General features: G+C 32.0%; 1 protein-coding gene across 4 annotated transcripts in view; it reads right to left on the bottom strand.

Moving 5' to 3' along the window:
• Window positions 1-19,675, bottom strand: part of LOC129953705 (centrosomin) — a 122,491-nt gene that overhangs the window by 79,358 nt on the left and 23,458 nt on the right. The window contains exon 1 of one of the 4 annotated variants that reach the window (XM_056067073.1): window positions 19,050-19,629. The exons of the other annotated variants lie outside the window; for them this stretch is intronic. The gene's annotated coding sequence lies outside the window, so the exon portion shown is untranslated. Of the gene's footprint in view, window positions 1-19,049; window positions 19,630-19,675 lie in introns of those variants that run through there. 4 annotated transcript variants of the gene reach the window in all.

Raw genomic sequence — 19,675 nt, 5'->3', positions numbered from 1 at the left:
AAACCCAAAATTCAGACAGCGAAGAGGATTTGAGTGACGAGAGCCTTTAGCCAACAACCAATTTTATATTGGAAAAATTTACGAAATGCGCGGCAATCTGTTTGTACCTACTAGAAATGTCAACATAGTTTCACAGATACCAGGACCCAAAAAGTGGAGACACTTTTTTGACGATTTCATTATCCATATAGTTTTCAAGTATACCAACCAATATATTGGTACAGTGAAAAAAAAATTTTCCAGAAGAGTTGTTTCGAAGAGATGGTGGTTCGATTGAAATATTTCGACTTTCAATGTCTGCCGAGAGATTTAAATTTTTACTTCGTGTTTTGAGATTTGATGATGGCACAACTAGAACAAATAGAAAGGAATTTGACGAAATCTGGCATATTTGAAAAATATTCGAGAAATTTGTTCAAAATTTTAAAGCTAGTTACACTTTATCTGCTTTTGTGACAATAAATGAAAAGTTGGAAAGTGTTCATTTAGGCAATACATTCCAAACAAACCAAATCCGTATGGCATCAAAATTCAAGCCCTTTGTGACGCCAAAATGTTCTACACATATAATATGGAAATTAATCTCGGTAAACAATCTCAAGCAGGCAATACAATTTGGACAATTCTAGCTTAGCCGTTGTTCAAAGATTAAGCGAACCGATCTTCAACACAGGTCGTAACGTCGCAACTAATAATTGGTACACCAGTATACCCTTGGCAGAAGCATTGTTGCAAAAAGAATTATTATTATAGAATATAAAGAATTTTGCTATGAAACTAATTGAACCCTACATTCGAGAACGCCAAACGCACTTGAACTTGCCACGTTTAATGAGACTTAGAATTTCAGAGGTTTTAAATGAAGAAGGTGGACCTGGGACATCGGGTCCTTCAAGAACTGGCCGATGCTATGAGTGCAGATGGAAAAAAAATAGAAAAACGAAGTATTTTTGCCAAAAGTGTAAGCAATATTTATGTATGGAGCCCATAGTGTAATATTGCAGCAGCTGTTTGACTGAAGAAAGTTAGTTGTATTTTTTTTGTATTTTTTTTTGGAAGGATACCAATTTTTGTTTATTTTACTAAAGTTCCTAATGTCGAGAGACCAAAAAACATAATTTTCATTAATAAATATGTGATTTTTTATTTAATTTAAAAAAAATGCATTACCAAAAAACTTTTATTTTTTAATGCTCTAAAAAATCAATTTTGTGAATTTGTATATTGTAATAAAAGAGTTTCTGTTGATGGAGCATATATATAAAAAAAACACGAAATATTAGTGACACATTTCGAAAAATATTTAGTTGAAAAACGGGGTCTGTGAGACGTGCATCACCATTGACCAAAGTCAAATTTGCGTCACCAATGGCGAGTTAAGGAACGCACAGTGGATATAATTTTGGAACTTTTAACTAACAAAAATAAATGTACATATATAAAGAAAGTCTCGAAACTTTTTGATCAGCTTACGTAGATATAAGACCTTAAACAACTCGGTTTGCAATAATGAGGATTCTCTGCCGGTAAGCACCCACTTATCTACAAGACCCTTACTTGGTTCAGTCTAAGACTATGACAAGTAATGCTCGTTAGGTATATAATCTCTTATTAACTTAGATGGCCTAAATTTTAAAATAGTCTTTTTGTTTATGTTCAAACTTCTAACCCTTCTCTCCAAAATAGGTAATCAAACCAATTAACACAAATAAACATGTAATATTATTTTTATAGTTTACACAACAGATAACTTAAACCGCAATTAAAAATCACTTTTATGTTCAAAAATTGAATTTTCTTTACATTAAAATATGTATGTTGAAATCGTTCCTTATCTCTACATTTTTTTCAAGAAGACTATTTTAGGTCAGCAATTATGTTTATTTTAAAAAAACAAACAAAAAATATTTTCAATTTCAAAAAGAAAACCAAATTAAATATTTATATTCATTTTGAATTGTACTGACCATCATCGGCATCATTATCATTACAATAAGTTCCCTCCAGCCAAGCTATAACCTAAACTAAAGACTTCCTCATGTCCAAAATACAATACGGATAGTTTACAATACTTGCAACCTATAAGAAGAACACAAGTACAGTGTGTTAGGGAATTAGAAAACTGCATGTGCTCGTAATTTTGTGTTAGCATTAGCTAACTATATTACACATTATATACAAACAAAAGTCCATTGAAGCGTTAAGTGTTTCCAATTCCAACGTCTCAGTTAGACCGGACTAGAGTCAGACACGGGGGCGTTTTTTTTTTCTCGACTCGTATATCATTTCTAATTGAGCAATATTAAGTGAAGAGGGACAGGGGCTAGGCTGATGCTGATGCACTTGCTTATCTCTTGCATAAGCTCAAGAACATTAAGAAGACTCAAATAGAACTCTATTTGGATCTGTGCACATTGCACGAGCACGATGCACCCCAATCCATATCTCGAGTTGCAATTTTCATTAAACGTCAGCATGTGTCCAGCCCAGAAATATATAAAACATAGCCAACCACCATTAAAGATACTGGGTATCTCTATTCACTCAGAAAAAGAGATACATTTGTAAAGGACATCCTGGGTAGCCCAGCTTCATAGCCACTCTCAAGTCAAAGCAAAAGCCAAACGAACATCATCTTAAGTGGATAAATAAAAAGCGAAAAAGATTAATTAGCGGAGGCGATTAATTAGATACCACCCGCACCTCAAGGGATAAAAGACTAAACATTAGTTTTTCTTCTTCTTGTTCGTCCAATTTTATTCCAGCATCTAACTGATGCAGCTGTTTGGTTGGGTTTGGTTCAGAAGAAGTTCTCAATCGATGAATAAATGGCTGGACGTCTCTCTGGTTGATAGTGGTGGCAATGGATTAGTTTTTAAAACTACAACAAAAAAATAAATATGTGGAGAGATGATGATGACGATGTTGATTTGACCAAATAGCATACGCACGTTGTGGTTGCACGCATTAAGTCTCATGCCAGGAGAAACGATTAATTTGGGTGTTTAGTTTGAGGTATGTTTTGAAAAAAAAAAATTGGAAAAAACAGTGGGTGGAAAAAAGATGTGCATCACGGTGGGATGTCTGGAACAGGCAGTTATTTTATTGAAACTTATATGAGAATGCCACATGCTCCACAATCATCTTCATCACCGGATATTATTATCGTACAACAGAATGCGGGTATAGAACAACGTTATTACTTGGTCTTTGTCAAATGAGGGCAATTCGCAATGAAATACTGAGTATAAATGAGAAAATAATAATCAAGCTTTGAAGTACTAAGAAATGTAGTGTGATAAGTTTGCAGCTCTTTGTTTTAAGATATGGAGAAGATTTATTAAATGTATCTTTAACCATATTTAATATTAAATTTGCTGCGAAGTATATAACTCTTATGGAACACATCTTTTCTTGAGTGGGTATTAGCGTATATATTGAGGGGACCTACAATTTTATGTCGAGAATAATTGGCCAATTTAAAAAGCACTTTTCCATGGCACTTTCTACAAGAGAAAATATCTTTTAAAAAAAAAAAAACATTACGGTAGTAACTGTGGCGTGATGGTTAACGCGTAGAAATGCCATGCCAAAGGTCTTGGTTTAATTCTTGCCTGTGCTACCTTAAAGTCTTTTTACAGGTACTGCCTCTTGCGAGAAATTGACAAATCCTCCAAGAGTAATTCATGTAATAAAAAGTTCTTTCTTAAATTTCGCTTTCGGATTCGGCATAAAAACTCTAGGTTCCCTACATCCCTGAATTGTCTCGCACACAGGAAGGGCTGAGAGTTGTAAGTTACTAGTAGTTTTCTACGGAATGTTGCGTTATCTAATTTTTATTTTAGTATTGATAATCTTAAAGAAAAAAAGTTCTTTCAAAATGTAATATGCTTTCGTTAAATTGCATTCCAATCACAACCAAATTTAATAAGACATTCATTTTTTGAAATAATTAAATCTAAGGAATTTTTTTAGAATCACTAATAAATTGAATGACAAACAACACTAACTTGCTTAACGCTTGAATACATGAACTATCATTTTTTTAATTTTTAAAGTACACGAACGAGCAACGTTTGCAAATTATAAACATTTGTCACTAAATGCGGAGTCGATGACCGCTTTAACTATAAGGGTTTTTTTTTGTAAGTGAAGAAACTCATTTTTGGATGGATGGGATCGTCAATAAGCAATAAGTGATGAGCGTGTTATCTTAGCCAAAGGGCCAGTCTATAAGCAGACTCGTTAGTTAAGTTTAACCCCTATACGAGGTGTGCTCAAAAAGTACCCGAAATTTAAAAATTTCGCCGGTGTTAAGAGTCTGAAGGGTCAAAAAAATTGTTTATTGTGTTCGTATCCATGCCCCTAAAGTATTATAAAATTTTCTGCTATATTCACTGTTCACTTTGTCTGTGGAGTTGCTAAGGATCAACGTGTTTTTTAGAGCTAGGTGATTTTTGCTGAATTTCCACCAAAAAAAAATCGCATGAACATCGCTCAGGAGCTGTTAAATGAAGTCAACAACCAAGTTTGCTTGAAAGGGTCATAACTGGTGATGAAACATGGGTGTAGGGTTATGATGTCGAAACCAAAGCACAATCGTCCTCCTAGAAGTATCCAACGTCACCAAGAGCGAAAGAAGCACGTCAAATTCGATTAAATGTGAAGGTTTTGCTTACTGTTTTCTTCGATTATAATGGCGTAGTGCATTAGGAGTTCTTACGGTTAATAAGGAGTCTTACCTTGAAGTTATGCAAAGTTTGCGTCAAGCAATCCGAAAAAAATGCTCAGATTTATAGAAAAACAATTCATGGCTTTGACACCACGATAACGCACCTGCCCACTCGTCGTTGCTTGTTTGTAATACCGTAGTCATGCCCCACCCTCCACATTCAACAGATATGGCTCCGTGTGACTTTTTTATGTTTCCAAAGTTGAAGATACCCAAAAGAGGACGGCTATTTTCCTCGATTGAAGAAATAAAGGCCGAATCGCTCAGAATCCTCAGTGCATATCAAAAAGTGAATATCAAGAGTGCTTCGAAGATTGGCAAAAAATTCCGAAATTCCGGGTACTTATTGAACACACTTCGTATACTCCTTTTTTTAAGGCTAAGTTAGTTCATTGGTTTAGTTTGTGGACAACAAGCCGAAGACGTTGGAAGAGTTTATCGAACTCGAAATAGCAGACGAAATATGTGACTGAGTCATCAAAATCATCGAAAATTGAGTTCAACAATTCGACGGCTTTAAACGTAAAGTTCCATTTATAAATGTTTTAATTGTATTTCAATCCGACACTCAATTTTTTGAAATATCTCAACTGATTTTGCGGCGTTTAATTAAAGAAAAAATGTTGCAATGTCCTTATTGTATAACGCTTAAGTAATGAGAAATTGTTTGTATCATTATCCATGCAAGATGCATTTAACTTCTTAAGTAACTTTTAGTTGAGCTGCATGAGTTCCCTAAGGTTTAACTCTTAGACCAATACTCTTTACCATTTTTGCAGTACATAATGGTCTAAATATTTACTGATTACAAAAAACTCTATTTTCAAAATTGAACAATTTTTCAAGACATTCGAAGCAAAAAGTCTCTTTTTACCCCTTACATTAAATCAGTTAACATTTTTTTTGTCGTTCAAGAACAAAAGCTAATACCCAGTGTTTTTTTAATTTTAATTTTTATTAGTTACATTAAAAAGTTAAAAATATGCCCAAAAGTTCTCTATTTTAATAATTCGTACAATATTAGAAAATGTCTTTCAATGATGTTTTGCTAGCAATATTATGACCGAAAGATCAGGCAAAACAATTGTTTTTTTAACTTCGAAAAAGAGTAATTTTTGTGGTTAAGAAAATAGTATGGATCAAACATAAAGCCAACAAGATTTGTTTTTAAAAAAGAAAAATACATTTTTTAAAAATTCAAAAGAACTCTGTATTTTAGACAATATTTTATATTTATCCCGTATAACCCTTTCTTAAATTCCCAGAGAAGTAACTTTATTCGGAAATTTTCAGGACTATTTTATTTAATTTTTTTTAATTTTTGTGCCTTAAATAGTGCTGAAAACCATTGGGGTTTGGGGATTGAAGTTAGAGCAACTATTTTTTTCAATATTGCCCCATTGAAATGGCAGTATTGCTAAATTTCAACCATTTGGTTACAACAATTACATATTTATTTTTATTTGATTTAGCAAAATAAACAAATTTGAACAATATAGGAAAGCTTACTTCAATACCATTATTTCTAATTATCGACACAAAACTGTATACCATGGAGCTTGAAAATAGTTCTTTTGTTTAAAGCGCACAATTCTACTTTGATTATTTATTATTAAAATTTATTAACTATAAATAAAAATTTACAAGTTAATACATATTGTTAAGAGAGTTAGCTGCTGAGGCTTCTGACTCTTTATAAAAACTAAGCTTGTGTAATTCCTAGAATGTGATCATCCGTCTTGAAGTTGGGTAGCTTGGTTTAGATTTATCAATGTTGATGGATCTGTAGAAATGCTGGTAATTCTGCCAGTCATTTAATCTATGTGCTTTGTTTTTACGATTGACTTCACGTAATAAGTCACGTTTTGTCAGTGTAAGCACAGATTTCTCGATCTTTAAGATCGCAGTAACTTCAGCGGTGAATACAGAGACACTATTGTCCAGAATTCCAATGGACAGAAGGGAACCATCTTCGTAGGTTGAAGCAAACGATGTGCTGTATTGGGTTTTGGAACCGTTTGTGAAAATTATTTTCCAATTTTTGAACCTTAGGGAATCAGTATTATCTTTGAATAAAGATCGCCAAATGTATGAGGAGGTGTGATTTTTGTTGTGTTCAGTCATGTTCATGATAAAAGAGAAATCTTCAATTCATCCTGGATAGTATTTTTCGTGCTTAATAACTGGAAGTTCCATAGATTTGGCAATTGTTATAGCGGTAGAAATTGCTGAAAGGATACGTTTAAGATACTTTGATTTATCAAGCTCTTTGGCGTCTTCATCAATAATTGAGCCTCGGCTGAACGCAAATTTCACGTAGAGTTAAGCTCTGGTTTCAAAAATACGGTCTTCTACTAGGGGAAGTCCAGCTTCTGCCATTATGTTACGTATTGGGGTGGTTGGTTGATTATTTATGTTTTTGTTTTTTTTTTAGTAATTACTAGTTCGTTGGTAGACTTAATTTAGGTACATACACCTAGTCCAAAAAGTCTCCGTACAGCAGCCTAATTTTAGTGCTTTTTTGGAAAAAAAAGTACTAACAATACTCGTAAATGTAAAAACCAAAGTGGTAACATTAACCAAATTAAAACAAAATTGTGATTGTGATTTCCAAAAACCCGTTTTTAATATATTGTTATAGTAAATATTTTATCTCGAATCAACAAAAAGAAAGCTACTGTACGGAGACTTCTTGGAATATGTGAATGTAGAATGTAGAACAAGTCCATCCTCTTTTGATAAGAAATACAAAATTGTAATCCTATTTCTAATAATCATATTAAAACCTTCAAAAACAAAATATACGATTCTTTTGGCAAATTCTGCCGTTAATTTAAACAAATCTCCATTAGTTCTTTTTCATTAAATTTTCTCTTTTAGCTTCTTTGCGTTTATATGAAGAAATTTTTCTAAAAAACATTCTTCCCATCTCGAATAATTCATTCATTTCTGATGTCATGCTTTTTTATTTCAAACAAAAGTAAAATATATTCATTCAAATTAATTTCAATTAATTCACTTGACCATCGCTTCAATCATACTGTGTACAACAGACTTCCTGCATCATTAAAAATCATATAAGCTAGGAGACATCTCACCACGTTAAAGTGACTTGTGTATACTCTCACACAAAGTGTAAAGCCTATGCTAGGCTATGTAATAAATTTTGTTTGTGATGGATGATGTGCGCAAATGGCCCATATTTTGACGATCCATTGGCGCCTTCTGGGTAAATCGCAACGCAATTTCCTAGAGTAAACAATTTGAGCGTCCTTAATAATGATCGATGGCGTATTAAAAATACACAAATAATATTTATTTTTGACTTATTGACCCTTGGCGGGTAAACTAAGCCGTATATACCCCACCCAGATCAACAGAGACCACCTCGAACCAAAAGTCTCCTAACTTGCTACCTGATGATTATTATTATTTATGTGATGGACTATTTTTTTTTGCGCTCCTGCTTCTTTTTTACTGTACGCCTGTCCTATCCTATATCTAACGTCTGATGCAAAATCTTTGGAATTTATAATTTCGATTTCCGTTGCTAACAGAAATATCTGTTTAAACACACCAAATCTTATGGAACCGCTATACAGAACTAGAACTGAAAACAAGCTATGATATGATGTATTTTTGGAACACTCTATACCGCTATACAACACATAGCTTGTTCGTGTTTCAATTCGCTGGCTGTTCTGATATGATCTGCACGCACCAGATCTAGATATCGTTTGCACCTACACATTGAGGCGACCGGTGGGGGCGATAGGGCGATGCGACGGTGAAGGCATAAGTTTCACACCCTAGTCTTGAGATTCAACATCATAATACATTTATATTATTGTTTAGAATTTGAAGAATCCCATGTGCTTCTTTTTTTGTTCTTTTCGTATGTTAGGTAGAGCCAGAGGAAGACATGTGAGAACATCTCGAACAGTACCTATATGTAGAATGAATCTATCAAGGGAGTTTTTTTTTCTTGTTCTTGATAGAAAGATATCTTAAAGTAGTTTCAATTAAAACTTAAAATGATTGATTTTTAATTACACTTTCATTGAGCTGAATGTATTTCTTTTTAACATAAAAGATAGGGAATCATCATATTTGCTATTAAAATAATTAAAATATTTTTTTAACTGTTTAAGAGGAGAAAAGTCACTTAAAATAGTACGTATACGCCCAAGTGACCAATTTTGGTCTGTGGCTCAAATAAAGATAAAGTAATCATGTTTAAGAACAAGAATTTAAATTTTCTGTTTGTATTATTATATTTCTTTTTATTGTAAATATTTATATTAATTTTTACTTTTTAAACAAAATTAAAGACTCTTAGTATTGAAAAGAGATTTCATTTTTTGTTTATTTATTTTTTCCGTCAAGTTACAAACCTTTTAAAGACTACATTAATAACAGTCTTCGATATTTAAATAATAAAAAAAATAATAACTTTTACAAAAAACTCAATACATTTTTCTTAATTACATTTCTAATAACATTAACGTCCATAGCTGAGTGAAATTCATTGAAATTATAGAAGCATTTGTAACGAAGAAGATCCATCAGTGGCAACGTCGTCATCAGAAACTCACTATCTTGTTTCAACGTTGAGCGTGCAAATTGATGTTGGTAGTCAGCAGATAGATGAAGATAATCCAAACCTTCCAGAAGCTGGAGAATCTGCTCCCTCATGCCGAAGCGAAAGAATCTCAAAATTACCAAGAGTAGTTTACAATGCTGAGACTTTCAACATCTTGAAAGAACCCGAAGACATGGAAGATATGTTATCCAGAGATGACAAAGAAAAATGGATAGAAGCGATGCAGAGTGAGAACAATCATTTGAGGAAAATGATACCTGGAAATGTGTCGACAAGCCCGCTGGAGCCAACATTATCAAGACGAAATGGGTATTCAAAGAGAGTAAGTTTTCCCAATTCACACAAGAAATGGAAGCCTAAGTATGACAAGAAAGGGAAATATCGTTACTTTAACTGTGGTGGGGTCGGACACTAAACTTCGTTATACAATCTGAACGGTAGTATCCGACCCCACCACAGTTAAAGCAACGATATTTCCCTTTCTTGTCATACTTAGGCTTCCATTTCTTGTGTGAATTGGGAAAACTTCCTCTCTTTGACAAAAGAGCACTATTGGATGATTTGGAATCATATTTAACGTCTTGCAGCAATTTTATTTTAATGGAATCTGCTGAAATTACTTTTCCACTGCAACCAATGCTCATTATCATCGGCCTATATTCATCAGGAAGACCTTTCAATAATAAGCTACCAACCCATTCATCATTTACTGCAAATCCTATTTCATTCAACTTATGTGCGGTCGAAACGATTTGTCTTACGTAATCTTCTATAGAAGAACATTCTACCAGGACCACTGAGCATAGTTTTTGAAGTAAACCTATGCGCCTGTCCAGACCAGAGTCTTGAAAAAGATTTTGCAAAGCAGTCCAAACTTCTTTAGAAGTTGTTGCATTCTTAATATGGACATAAAGACTTGTCGATAGCCAGAATCATTTTGCAACGAGCAATCTTGTCCTTACTCGTAGAAAGATCCAACTCAAGCAACGCCAGGAACATTCTCGATACATTTCCATGAATCTTCAAGTTTTAGTTGGGTTTTCATGGCAAAACTCCATGTTGAAATTTTCAGAACCAGTTAGCTTCTCCATTTGATGGATTTCCAAATTCTGTTGTACAGACATTTTTCTCCAGTATATGTATATATTCCTTGAATCTTGCTATTGTCCTGGGCCCATAACCTTTTAACAGAGTTATATTAAAACGACTTGATTATAACGATAGTAAATGACAGAATAAATATTTTATTGAAAAATATTTTCTTTATACATAATAGTCAAAACTTGATTACTTAGAGATTTTGATCGCAAGTATAAACTTAACAAGTTTTCCAACAATTTGTGATTGGATTATGTCCAGCGTTACTTGTTCTATGGTAAGGAACATGTGAAAAATCGCCATCTCTTGGGCGCAAGCTACGAGCTGGAGCGTAAATATTGAACATTGATAACAACGTTGGACGATCAATATTAGAACTGAGGACATCATAAGCAAAAAGGACAGAATACAATTTTCTTCCCAAAACTAGAGGTTCTAAGTCTATACGAGTACATCTAGTCTCATAACATGGAACATCTGAGTTTTTATAAATCTTATGCAAAGTAAACTTTGTAAATGTTGTCTGAACCTTTTCAATACGATAAATGCTCGATTGAGTGTAGGGATTCCATATAACGCAACAATATTCTAACAGCCAGCGGTCTAACAAGAGATGAGTATATTGTTTTTAGTGTGTAAGGATCATTAAAAAGTTTTGAATTTCGAACTATGAAGCTCAACATTGAGTTAGCTTTGGAAATGACATGATCTATATGAAGTGAAAAACTCATTTTGGAGTCAAAAATCCCTACTAGATCTTTCTGACTATCAAGTCTCTGCAAAGAATCAAAACCAAGTTTGTATTCAAAACACAAGGGATTTAAGATTTTTAAATAAGTAACAAAACTACATTTACCGTTGTTAAAATAAAACCAAAAAAGTATCATTCTGGACATTTTTCGCATCTTCAAGACATCTTATGCTGCTGAAGAGTTTAAGATCATCAGCATACAAGACATTTTGTGTGTAGAAGATATTGCGGTAGTTAATAAAAATAATGAAATAACGTTAATAAAAAGGTGCGGTCCAAGATGGTTACCTTGTGGAACGCCGGAAAAATGTATTATTTCTTTATTTATTTATTTATTGCTTTCGGTCAACTAAGTAACTTTGAAACCATTTAAGAAGCACAGAGTGAAATCCAAACAATTCAAGTTTTCTTATTAGAATATTATGTTGAATACGATCCTTTAAAAAATCGGTATAGATAGTGTCAACTTGTAATCGTTTTTCCATACAGTCAAGGCAGTAGCTTGTAAAAATTGATAAGTTAGTTGCTGTCGATTTGCCACTCATAAATCCGTGTTGGAATTCAGAAATATAGTTTCTAACTAAAGAATATAATTTGTTTTTCAGTATTGCATCAAATACTTTAGGGGCTAACTGTAGCTTAGCAATAGCAGTTTGAAAAAAAGTCATCTCACTTTTAAGGTTAAGCTAAGATTAACTTCTAGTGACTTATAAAACAAAACTGAAAAATCCTCTCGTCTAAAAATGGGGTTTTTAATAGAAAATACTTTTTTCTCCACACATAAATTTCTATTTTATTAAATTTCGTTCAAAAACTGTTATTTATTCCAATACTTTCAAAAGCTCTTCTCTTAAACTCTTTAGGCTTCTAAACCCCTTTTAAGAAACTTAAAATTTCATATTTCATTAAACAAAATGAAGGAGAAAACTTGAATTTGAAACTTTACCACGTAAGGGGCCAGTTATAGCTATCATTGGTTTTTGTCATTGAAACTAATCATGGAAATGTTTTTTGACAGGAAGTTTATAGCTTTCATTGAAATAAATTTCCTGATTGAGATCCACCGAAATTTTCATACTGAGAGAAATCTATCATTGGAATTGTGTGAAAATGGAACACTTATCAGCGGAACGATTCGTTTCACTTTTGAACATAAAAGTATCAGCTTTTCAGGAAAATGAATTTCCGTTCGGAAAATAGAAAATATATTCATAGCGAAAACAAATGCGCAATTTTTCTCAAAAAATTCTTAGTGTGATTTCCGATCGATCATTATATAATTTTTATTTTGAATCAAAGTGAAACACAGTCAAATATCTATTTAAAAAAATGTCCGTATTGATTTCAATGATAGGGCCAATTATCCTTACTTTAGAAATGTTGAAATTTGTGTGACTAAGTATCCGCGGTCTTAAGTAACTAAAGATTTTTAAAAAATGTTTCTTTTTTGTACAATAACTTAAAACTCTTTCAAATTTTTTGCTATTTTTAAACTATAAAATGTTCATTTTTCTTCTCAAAAAAATCAAAAATCGCTTAAAAACGATGTTGGAAACATATTTAGAAGGTATCATTACGAATATTTTGAAATATAATAGTTATATTAAAATTTCAACTAAGTCGGTTTTATGTTTCCTTCAACAGTACAAATGCCCCTGTCCCTAAAACGATGATTTCAAACTTGAACATTTAAAGAAAGAAACTAAAATAAGTAATTTTTTGGATCTTTATAAACTAAATCTTTTGAGCCCGTCCATTCCTAAAAAAAGGCCCGTCTTCTTAAAGTAACAGTGGAAATTATAATTCCAATCTGAAACGAACAATTTAAAAGCCCACACAACAGATTGTGGAACTTATTTATTACTTATTTCAGAATTGATGAAGTAAGTACAAGTTCGTTATCGAATTATTCAAGATTGACTCTTTTGAACTTTTGATAAAAATAATAATTCATTTTTGGAAAACATCCGTCATCGGCAATTAATTTACTTCTGTTTACTTTTTTTGTCATTATTTTGTATCAACATTAATGCGGCTCCTGTATAGAACTTCAGAATTGATGAGATAATTTTTTGAACTCGATATAGCAATGACATGATATTCTTATCATTTTTATATGAGTTTCAAAATTGAGATTTGGGTTTCCAGTAAAATATATACACTGCAGTATTTTTGACTGAAGATAATGTAATAAAATAAAATTGGTAGCGCAACAGTTTGTTAAGAAGTAGGACCTAGTGACTTACGACTCTAATGGCTGAATCACAAACACGCTTCATCTCCGGTTTCGTCTGCGTTACGGTGGACCTGCTTCGAGGTTACATTGAATGACATTTCTATTATTTCATCCCTCCAAAGAGCAAATTTTTTGTTTGTTGACATTTTTTAACAGCTGTTAACCTGTCAGACAACGCAAATGTTCAGATGTATCATTACGTTACATTACGTTCTTTTCCTTACGATTGTCAAACGAAACGTGAGGTCGAAGCTCCATTGTGATAGCATGCATTGAATTCTGAACTCGTAAACGTCAGGTGAAGCCGAAGCGTGTTTGTGATTCAGCCATTAACCATTCCTGTGTGCGAGTAATGTTGTCAGGTATAGAAGGGCCTTCAGTTTAAAGCCGAATTTGAACGAGTAATTTGAAATTACTTTTCATTACAAGAATTACTCTTTAAGAATTTGTCAATTCCTCGCAAGAGGCAGGCACAGGCAGGATCGAACCCATGGCAAGAGTACTACTATAAAGTAATATGAATACATATTTAAAAAGACTGATTCCGTCTTAGTGATGATTTTTCAGTTGTGATATTATTGATACAAACTTTAATGTACAGTTTATTCAAAAAACGTTCTTCGGAGAAAAGCTCAAATAAAATATACAACGAATCCTTTTTCGATTTGTATGCAAAAAGCTTCCAATTTTTAAAAACATAATAAAATATCCGGCTCGAAGGACCAAATGTAAAGTCCGTTTTAAGTGGATAAGTGGACTGTAGTTCTAATAGTCTTTTTATCTTATTTTTTATAGTTTTCTCTTTAAGTAAAACACGCTTTTTTTACGATCTTCTTGGCTTGAACTCAACTTTATTGTTTCTTGATAACCACGCCAAGCTTTACAATGAACGACGAAATTTTTAACGAAAAGAATAGAATGACGAAAGAAAAGAATCACAATGGGTTACAAGTTAATTCACAATAATAGGATAGGAAAAATTAAGTAAATAACACGATGACAAATTTGAATCTAGACTGGGAAACACTAACGTTGAATTAAGTAATAAAAATGCTGGCTGTTACCGAATCAGAACTTCCAGCTATAAGAGAAGTGGACCTCCCATTTTATGCTAAATCAACGATCATACATGTTATTCGAGAATGTGTTTTGTGTACCTTGAAATTAAATGTTTTTGTTAATCTTAAGCACCCAAAATTAGAAGAGCAGTTCCTGTCATCTAACTTTACATGTCCTTGCTGTTCACAATTATAAATCCTTATAATTATTAATAAAAAACCGTTTACCTTCATGGTAACCTTCCAGTGAGCGTAAAAATTAGTTTGTTTTTCACTGCATTTATACATAAGATGGTTCATAATAATTAAAATTCCAAGGACTGTTTAGAGACTCTTTTTTAAAGCAAAATGAGAGTAGATTTTATAATCACAAATCTACGTTATTACACTTTTATATTTTTATGAACTACATACATTTTTGCAAGTCCTGAAATGGTTATAGAGTTCATGAGTAAGTAATGAACAACTACTTTATCAACAGAAAGAGCAAAAGTCAACGTTCGTGAAAAAAATCCGGATAGACGTATTCTTCATGTTATGCAACCAACTTGGATGTCAAGCTATATAATTTTTAATGTCATGTCAAGGACCTACTTCGACTTCCTTTGCATCATAACTTGTCAACATCTCTCTGAATAAGAACACATTTCCCTTTCCTACGTACCTATGTTTTGATTATGAGTTCGTGTGATTCATCAGAAGTAAAGTAGAGTAGGGTAGGGTAGTTTATGCCTTTGGATTTTATTTTTTCAACTGGAATAAAGCTTGAGGAAAGAATACAACATGGATTCAGTTAAACATAAAAATCTATGTTATGAAATTTTCTTTAATTTCTTTTCTAGAAATGTTCATATTGTTTTCAATCACTTAAAAGAAATCATTTTTTAAACTTTCAAGCGTGAATGCAAAGTTAACAGAAACCTCAAAATAAAATACTCATCCAGTCTATCCCATAATTTAATCAGGATCATGGTTATCCTCTTTCCTGTTCTTTTGAAAAGTGAATTTCCGAGATTAAAAAAAGAAGTCTTTTATGGAAAAAATGGGTTACAAAATGCTTATCGGTATGGTAGGCTTTACCTTTCTGACAGGGTACAAGGAATACACTTTAAAAATGCACATTTTGTGTTTGCTTAACCAACTGAATGAATCATTTTCAAATCTCAACCCTTGTGCGTGAATATGCTTCAAAAGAGTTCTTGTGTTAGGGTATTTTATGTACATTTATGTACCTATGTTTATAACTTGCTTCCTCATTCACTCTAATGACAAAATGGAATTTTTTGTTTGTATGATTCATAATTAAAACACGGAGCTTTTACAGGAATTTGAATTTTTTTTTTCATCTTTAGTTGTTACCTATGTTTTTTTCCCGTTGCTTATGAGTAAGGATGTGACACTTCAAAGGACAATGACATATGAAGGCGAGCAAGCATATGAATTTGAACTCAAAACAAGATTTTCTAATATTTAAAATTTAACTGAAACAATTTATTTTGATATTGAAGTGCAATTTGTCAAAAGTTTCCAATATGTTTTTAAATTCGAAGCAATGAAAACTAAAGCTAAATGCAGACAATTTTTAAATCTTTCGATATTGACAGATTTGTCAGTGGTATGAAAATAGCTGCTAAAAACCTATCAATGACAAATTGTAAGATCACACGGTTAAATGATTTTGCTTAAGTCTAAAGCCTTAAAATTCCGTTGTCAGTTGATTACCAGAACATTTGATAGAAGACCGACATCTGACAATTTTTGACTTCATCTGACAATGAATGATAATGACATTTCTCGCAATATTGTCAACTATTAAACTGATTTTTTAATATTGTCAGATAACAAAATAAAATTGTAGTTTGAACTTTTTTTTTTATTAAAATATTTTACTTTGGAGCAGTTTAAAATTTTAAATTTTCAAAATTTGGATTTGTACAACTATCAAACTACTAGCTGTCATCGTCTTGGAATTTGTAATTACAAATCATGCAATTTTTTGTCCAAAATTCAAGTTGTGTTCGAGAAACTAATAGAGGACTTTTATAGTTAAATCATTTTATAGCGATTAAGGTAATTTTTGACTTAACGGATATTTAAACAATTAGATTAGATTTAGAAGCATCACATCACGAAAAATTACGGTTGCAAATAATTCGTGGTTGTGTTGTCATTGAATTGAAAATTATTTGGAGAAGAAATGTTTTGAAAATCATTGCAAGAAGAAATGTTTGATAGATATTAGATGCACATTATGACTAACAATTATGATTGATGACTGATATTGTTTAAATTTTGATGTATGATGTATGATATTCAAAGCTGTCAACAATGGGTTGTGGTCGAAAAACTGTATTCAAAATACTGTATTTCAAAATACTGTATGTACAAAATATTGCATGATCAAAATGCTGTATCTAAAAATTCTGTACTTCAAAATTCTGTACATCGAAATTCTGTATTTCAAAATGCTGTAAATAAGGCTAAAAATCGTTTTAATAATCCAAAAAAGTGCGCACTTTGCACCAAACTAATTGATCTGTCAAAACTTCCAGTATTATTTATTTATTTCTTTATTCATCAATGGATACGTCATAATCAGTTGACTACAATTAAATTATAATTTATCATTATACATCATTAAAAAAGTTTAAAGCAATACTCTTAAACATATCCCTATTCATTTAAAGGTCTACACTTCACTATGAATTAAATTAAAAAGAGATAATATACGAGTTATGGGTTCATTAAGTCCATAGTTCGTCCTGTGACTAGGAATCAAAAAGAGAACGTCCCTATTTCTTAGATGTCTCTCAGGAACATAAAAAGATATAAGAGCTAGTAAGTCGGGAGATTTTATTTTACCATTTATTATGTCCTTGATAAAAAGAACCCCAAGGGTTTGTCTACGGCTTTTTAAAGATTTTAAATCACCTAGAGCCATAATTGGGCAAACCATCTGACCACCTAAAATTCCTCAAAGCAAAGCGCGTGAATCTTCTTTGAATATTTTCGATTCTGTCTGAGGAATTTTGATAAAAAGGAGACCAAATAACACAACAGTATTCCAGTATGGGTAATATTAAAGATATGTAAATCGTTTTCAGAGTATAACTATCTTTAAATAGCCCCGTGTTGCGTTTTAAAAAAATCTAGCAACGAATTCGCTTTTGAAATAATAAAATGTATGCGTTCAGAAAAAGAAAACTTAGTGTCAAAAATAACACCAAGGCCCTTTCTTTCACTCACGGTTGAAAGACTTTACACCAATTGAAAAACGCATCTATATCTTTTTAAAAGTTAACACAGGTTTTATCTGAAGAAATTTGGGAATATAGTTTCAAGTCATCTGCGAACATCAAACAATTAGAAAATTGCAAACATTTCGGAATATCATTGACGAAAAGATTGAAAAGGAGGGGTCCCAAATGACTTTAAAAATCTGTTTTCGCCTTGACAAATAAGATTCTAACCATTTAAGAAAACCGAATCTGAATTCCATCCTCTCCAACTTTCTTAATAGAAGTCTATGATGGACTCTATTGAACGCTTTCACAAAATCCGTGTACAAAACATCGACCTGCATTCTTTTTTCCAAATCAGATAAACAAAAACTTGTAAACAGACACAAATTCGTAGTAGTGGAGCGACCACTACAAAACCCATGCTGTCTCGAAGATATTATGTCTTTCACCGTAAAACTAAGTCTATTGAACACCAACTTTTCAAAAAGTTTTGAAATCGCTGAAAGTTTTGAGACTGGTCTATAGTTCCTAATTAAGTGCTTGAGACCACTTTTAAAAATAGGGCTGATGGATGATTTTGATATACAGTATGTTGACAATACAGCATTTTGAAACACAGTAGTACAGAATATTAACCATACAGTATTATGACCATATAGTATCATACAGAATTTTGACCACACAATGTTTTAAAATACAGCATTTTGACATTCTTAATAATAAGTATTTCTTTTGGAAGAAGAATATTTTGAAATTTCTACCCTAAATTGCAATAAAGTAATTTCTGGAGATAACAAACATCACACCAATGTATAAGAAAAAAGAATTCTAACTGCAGTTTAATAAAAGATAGAAGAAAAAGTGAATAAGTCCCATAATGAAAGCCTTCTTTTCTTGACTCATTAAACATTTAAAAAAAAATATAAAACTTTCATAAAATCTATAAAAATAAAAACTCAAGCTATTCTTGAGATTTCCCAACCAAGGACACAAAGGTCCCGCCAAAAAGTAAAACCCCCCAACACTTTCGACCTCATCCTGAAAATTATTCCATTTGACAGTTTGTGACACATCACTGTTATTAATTTTTGATATTCATTGTTATTTTGTTTTTCATTTTGTTGTTATTTTGTAATTGAGAGGAGAGAATGATGATGAATCATATCTCGTCCTCAAAAACAAAAACAGCATCCCTTAAACAGGACAGTTTTGTTTACATTTTTTTGTTTGTCTTGCGCTTTAGTGCAAAATATTTTATTCTTTTTCCTCAAGACTTTACACATTAAATTCCATAAAGAAAAAAACTTGTTGTAATGGAATTTTACTCACTTATCATTATTTTTTTTAATAAATTTCAATGAATCTTTAATCCGCACAAATAACGAAACATAAACTTTCTGCTTATACGAATATTTTGGGTGTTATTTATTGTGGCTTTGAGTTAGCTGAGCTGAACGAAAACAACTCACGAACACTTCGTTGACTGATAAGAATTTATTTTCTTCCTTATTCTTTTTTGAATTTTCAATTTTCACTATGAAATCACATTTTTAATTAAATATTCCACCGCCAAATTAACAAATAACGTATTTTTTTGTTAATTTATTGAGATATAAAATAAAAAATTAAAATCTCAAAATTCATCTAAAATTAGATCCCGCAATGAATTTTTTCTTATTTTTTTTGTTTGTTTGAAAAAGCACAAAATAATATCAGCGCACATTGAGTAAAAATGAAAACATAGAGGAAGAGATGGAAGAAGAACAAAACGGAAAACCGCCGCCGCCACGCGCGTTATAAAAATTATATTTTGTTACTTCCAAACGAAAACGAAAATGTCTAGTTAAATCAAAAGCGAGAACAGAACTGAATCTGAGAGGAAGAATCGCATCTCATGAATGCCCCTAGCTTGTTCTTTATTTCATATACAGAGATTGTCTGATTTTCTGTTCTGC

The sequence above is a fragment of the Eupeodes corollae genome, chromosome 1, assembly GCF_945859685.1.
Source record: "Eupeodes corollae chromosome 1, idEupCoro1.1, whole genome shotgun sequence".
NCBI classification, from domain to species: domain Eukaryota; kingdom Metazoa; phylum Arthropoda; class Insecta; order Diptera; family Syrphidae; genus Eupeodes; species Eupeodes corollae.
Note: the sequence above shows the minus strand (reverse complement) of the source record. Positions and strands in the feature narration are given on the sequence as shown.